Source organism: Pseudophryne corroboree, chromosome 9 (assembly GCF_028390025.1).
Source record: "Pseudophryne corroboree isolate aPseCor3 chromosome 9, aPseCor3.hap2, whole genome shotgun sequence".
Lineage (NCBI taxonomy): Eukaryota > Metazoa > Chordata > Amphibia > Anura > Myobatrachidae > Pseudophryne > Pseudophryne corroboree.
In genome coordinates, this window is record NC_086452.1 from 193305446 (window position 1) to 193310771 (window position 5326).

Below are 5326 nucleotides of genomic sequence, written 5' to 3' on the forward strand. Positions count from 1 at the left end.
ATATTACTTATGGACGACGAGTGACGACACAGAGGTAGGTACAGCCGTGGCCTACCGTACTGCTGCTTATATATATAATATACTGTATAACGGACCTGGTGGACACTGTCAGCAGACTGCTAAACTAGTATGAAGAAAAAAAAAACACCACAGGTATACAATGTAGATGGATTGATAGTATAGTATTATATTACTTATGGACGACGAGTGACGACACAGAGGTAGGTACAGCCGTGGCCTACCGTACTGCTGCTTATATATATAATATACTGTATAACGGACCTGGTGGACACTGTCAGCAGACTGCTAAACTAGGATGAAAAAAAAAAAAAACACCACAGGTATACAATGTAGATGGATGGATAGTATAGTATTATATTACTTATGGATGACGAGTGATGACACAGAGGTAGGTACAGCCGTGGCCTACCGTACTGCTGCTTATATATATAATATACTGTATAACGGACCTGGTAGACACTGTCAGCAGACTGCTAAACTAGGATGAAGAAAAAAAAAAACACCACAGGTATACAATGTAGATGGATGGATAGTGTAGTATTATATTACTTATGGACGACGAGTGCAGTGACGACACAGAGGTAGGTACAGCCGTGGCCTACCGTACTGCTGCTTATATATATAATATACTGTATAACGGACCTGGTGGACACTGTCAGCAGACTGCTAAACTAGGATGAAGAAAAAAAAAACACCACAGGTATACAATGTAGATGGATGGATAGTATAGTATTATATTACTTATGGACGACGAGTGACGACACAGAGGTAGGTACAGCCATGGCCTACCGTACTGCTGCTTATATATATAATATACTGTATAATGGACCTGGTGGACACTGTCAGCAGACTGCTAAACTAGTATGAAGAAAAAAACAACAACACAGGTATACAATGTAGATGGATGGATAGTATAGTATTATATTACTTATGGACAACGAGTGCACTGACGACACAGAGGTAGGTACAGCCGTGGCCTACCGTACTGCTGCTTATATATATAATATACTGTATAACGGACCTGGTGGACACTGTCAGCAGACTGCTAAACTAGTATGAAGAAAAAAAAAAAACACAGGAGTGTTTTTCAGACAGACAAACGTATACTGGACTGGTGGTCACTGTCAGCAAAACTGTGCACTGTACTCCTGCTATAACTGCTCCCCTGTCCCCACAATTAGGCAGTGTGAGCAGAGCAGTGCACTCAGCACAGATATATCATGCAGCAGTGCAGCACACTGAGTGAGCACAGATATGGTGGTCGGAGCGTTTTTTTCAGGCAGAGAAACAAAGGATTAAACTCACTGGTGGTATAATCAAAACCCTGCACTGTACTCCCTAACAGCTGCTCCCCGTCCCCAATCCTCCCCACTATTATAACTAACTAAGTCACTCTGTGTTCTACTATAACGGAGAGAACGCCAGCCACGTCCTCTCCCTATCAATCTCAATGCACGTGTGAAAATGGCGGCGACGCGCGGCTCCTTATATAGAATCCGAGTCTCGCGAGAATCCGACAGCGGGATGATGACGTTCGGGCGCGCTCGGGTTAACCGAGCAAGGCGGGAGGATCCGAGTCGCTCGGACCCGTGTAAAAAAAAGGTGAAGTTCGGGCGGGTCGGATTCCGAGGATCCGAACCCGCTCATCACTACTATAAACATCTTTAAACTTATTTGGGGTACTAGTAAGAAACCAGACAATTCAGTATTTTCAGTCTTGCATGGAGATACTCTATGAGAATTGCATTATTTCTGCAGCGGGGTTTACTGGTATTCCACAGGGAATAACATGGGCTGTAGAGTTGGATCTTGATCCGAGGCACCAACAGGCTAAAGCTTTGACTGTTCCCAGGATGCAAACAGATATGTGTTATTACCGCGCTCAAAATAAAAGCTGCTCATTAAAATAGAATTATGAAAAGGGGTATAAGGGCGCTATTGTCTATGATGTGTATGTACCTGCAAAGTCAAAAAATATATATGGTTAAACAATTTAAGAAACTACTACGTTGCAGAATGTTTACACTCTTTTCAGAGTATTGAGTTTGGAGACCGGATTGCCGGCATTGAGGTTGCTAAAGTCCGAGTTTCCGTGTCCTTTGCGGGCGGGAGGAAAGTCCCCTATCTAGCTGTCTCTTGCCTACCTACCTACCTTCCTCTGTTACGGAGTGAGCACTTCCGTTATCGTGCAAAACGCCGGGGAAGGAGGACGACTGCGAGGACGAGTAACCAGCGCCGCAGGGAAGGAAGGTAGGCAAGGGACAGCTAGATAGGGGCTTTACCTCTCGCCCGCAAAGGACACGGAAACTCGGACTTTAGCAACCTCAATACCGGCAATCCAGTCTCCAAACTCAATACTCTGAAAAGAGTGTAAACATTCTGCAACACAGTAGTTTCTTAAATTGTTTAACCATATATATTTTTTTACTTTACTGGTACATACACATCATAGACAATAGCGCTCTTATACCCCTGTTCCCAGGATGCACTGCACCTCCTGCACCCCTGTTCCCAGGATGCACTGCACCTCCTCCAGGACCTGGAGTTCAGTTTGTAAGTTGGTACCTGCAGTGCAGGTCACTAATAGGTGGGGCTGCGCTAGGCAGCCCTGAAAATAACTTTTTTAGAAGACTTCAAGGGCCGCAACACTTTCTGCCATGCTGTGCTGCAGCTCCATCACCTCCCTCAGTGGTGCTGCATACTCCTGCGGCCTGTTTCCCGGGTACTTGCAGCGGAGACACACCGGTTTTCTTCAGGCACACCACTGCTGTTATTCTCCGGGATCACGTGGCTGCACTTGAAGGGGGGAGGTAAGTTAAATCGCAATCCGGTCGCGGTCCCAGGAGACGGACAGCGCCACTGGCATAGACACTGTGTCGCACAGGGACTCCACTATATCCACCAGGGCAAGGAGCACAAGTGGATTTACTAAAATCCATTTGCAAAAGGCTCCATAGTACCCAGTGGTGAAGTCCAGCAGAGGGGATAAGGCGCTGACCTGTAGCCCCTCCCCCAGCTCTGGGCGCCATCTACTGCTGGTGTTCCCGCCCTGGAGCTGCATCTCTCTCTCTCTCACACTCCCTGGAGAGATTTTGGCGCCATTACATAGCTGGGCTGATCTCTGGGACTGCTGGGCACTGTCTCCTCTGTAAAATCGCCTGTATCATCAGAGCTATGCATTTACAGACACTTAAGTATTCTACATGTCATTTTAGACAGTGTTAGTTAAAAACAAGTGTACTGCTATCTGAATATTTAGTACAAGTATTCTGTGATATACTGTACATCCAGTGTTTACTGTGCATTGTTATATCTGTATATAACTATATATACATATCTATATGTAATTACTAGTCCAGTGCAGTTTTATTGTTATATGTGATAATTCCTGCATTGTACCTGTGACTGAGTGTGCCTATAGCTACTGTGTGGATTACACTCTTGTGTATCACATGTTTGCTATCACTATATTCTGGGGAACTAGGTGCGTCAGGGTCTCATATAATATATAGTGCTACACAGTGTATACTGTTTGTATTTCTCACTGTGTTTTTCAGTCACCCTACACCACTTATATCCTCTGTGCTCTGTATTTACTGTCACAAAACACAGGGGATTATATGCTGTTTTTTGTGTGTTTGTCTGGCTATATTGTACTATTACATCCTTAGGCTACATCCCATATGATGTCTGCTACACTGGGTGGGACATCCGCAGATGCTCCTGCAGCATGCAGTGCTATCATCACAGATTCACCAGTGGGGGAAGTGTTAGCTGCTGGTTCAGGCGCTGGGGTCATACATCTCCCAATCCATCTGTGGCACCTGTGGTCAATCAAGACCCACCTTGAGCAGCTTTTTCAAATATGCTGACTACGCTTGTAACGTGTCTCATGCCGCCTGAGGGGCCTCCTGTGCCATTACAGCCACGTATTGTCCCTGCAGTTAATCCGCCATGGGCGGATACTTTGTCTACCCAGTTACAGCAATTAAATCAGACTTTGGTTAGACAAAAGTCCACCTCACGTCCCTATGTGGCCAAGGGGGCATCTAAGCGGGCCATTTCTTCCTCACAATCCACTAATATTTTGGATAATTCTTCTGATGAAGATGGGGAATATACTGATCCTGAAAAAAGGGAGAGAGAGAAGGCTCTTGTGTGGGCGCACTCTTTAGAAAAGAAGGAAAATTCCTATAACATATGAAAAGAAATACTTAAAACATAACTTTTAATGTTGACGTTTATAAACGAAATTACCCATATAGCTGATCCATATAGAAAAAATATATAATCATAAAGATTTTAAAATGTTCTGGTCTTTTTAATCACAATGTGTGATTGGAATGGTTGTAAACATTTGATCGTCTTACCCCCATTTCCCCTGACCAGTACAGAATATCTATATTGATGGGACCGAGGAGTGGTCATAAAGGATTATTTGATAAGTGCGTCCCAATAGGGCTACTTAAATTCAAGGATTGATAGTCTCCTGCATTCGAAAAGGACCTGACTTTCTGACGTGAGCCACAATGTTTGGTCGTAAGCCTCAAATATGAGAAAATCTAGTAGAAGTAAGAATTAGTGGTGATACTGCTGTTGGCGTCGCAACTCACATAGGAAGGGAAATAGTCCCCGCTCTACAACACCAGGTATTCGCAGGAAGTCTCCTCTCCCGGTACTAACCCGGCCCAACGCTGTTTGGCTTCCAAGATCGGACAAGATCGGGCATTGGCAGCGTGGTATGATAGTAGAGAATTTATATGAAAGTACACCAATGAGAGTGCACCTATATACGAAAATAGGAGAAAGAGAGATAGAGAGATAAAAGGAATGAAGACAGTTTACAGGGCCAAGGAAAGAGATGAATTAGTTAAATACAAATTTGTATTTAACTAATTCAATTTTAACTAATTCAATTTATTTCAATTTGTAATTAACTAATTCAGCAGTATCACCACTAATTCTTACTTCTACTAGATTTTCTCATATTTGAGGCTTACGACCAAACATTGTGGCTCACGTCAGAAAGTCAGGTCCTTTTTGAATGCAGGAGACTATCAATCCTTGAATTTAAGTAGCCCTATTGGGACGCACTTATCAAATAACCCTTTATGACCACTCCTCGGTCCCATCAATACAGATATTCTGTACTGGTCAGGGGAAATGGGGGTAAGACGATCAAATGTCTACAACCATTCCAATCACACATTGTGATTAAAAAGACCAGAACATTTTAAAATCTTTATGATTATATCTTTTTTCTATATGGATCAGCTATATGGGTAATTTCGTTTATAAACGTCAA

General features: G+C 43.5%; 1 pseudogene; it reads right to left on the bottom strand.

Moving 5' to 3' along the window:
- Positions 1-4655: 4655 nt before the first annotated feature.
- Positions 4656-4774, bottom strand: LOC134962254 (5S ribosomal RNA; annotated as a pseudogene).
- Positions 4775-5326: the final 552 nt, after the last annotated feature.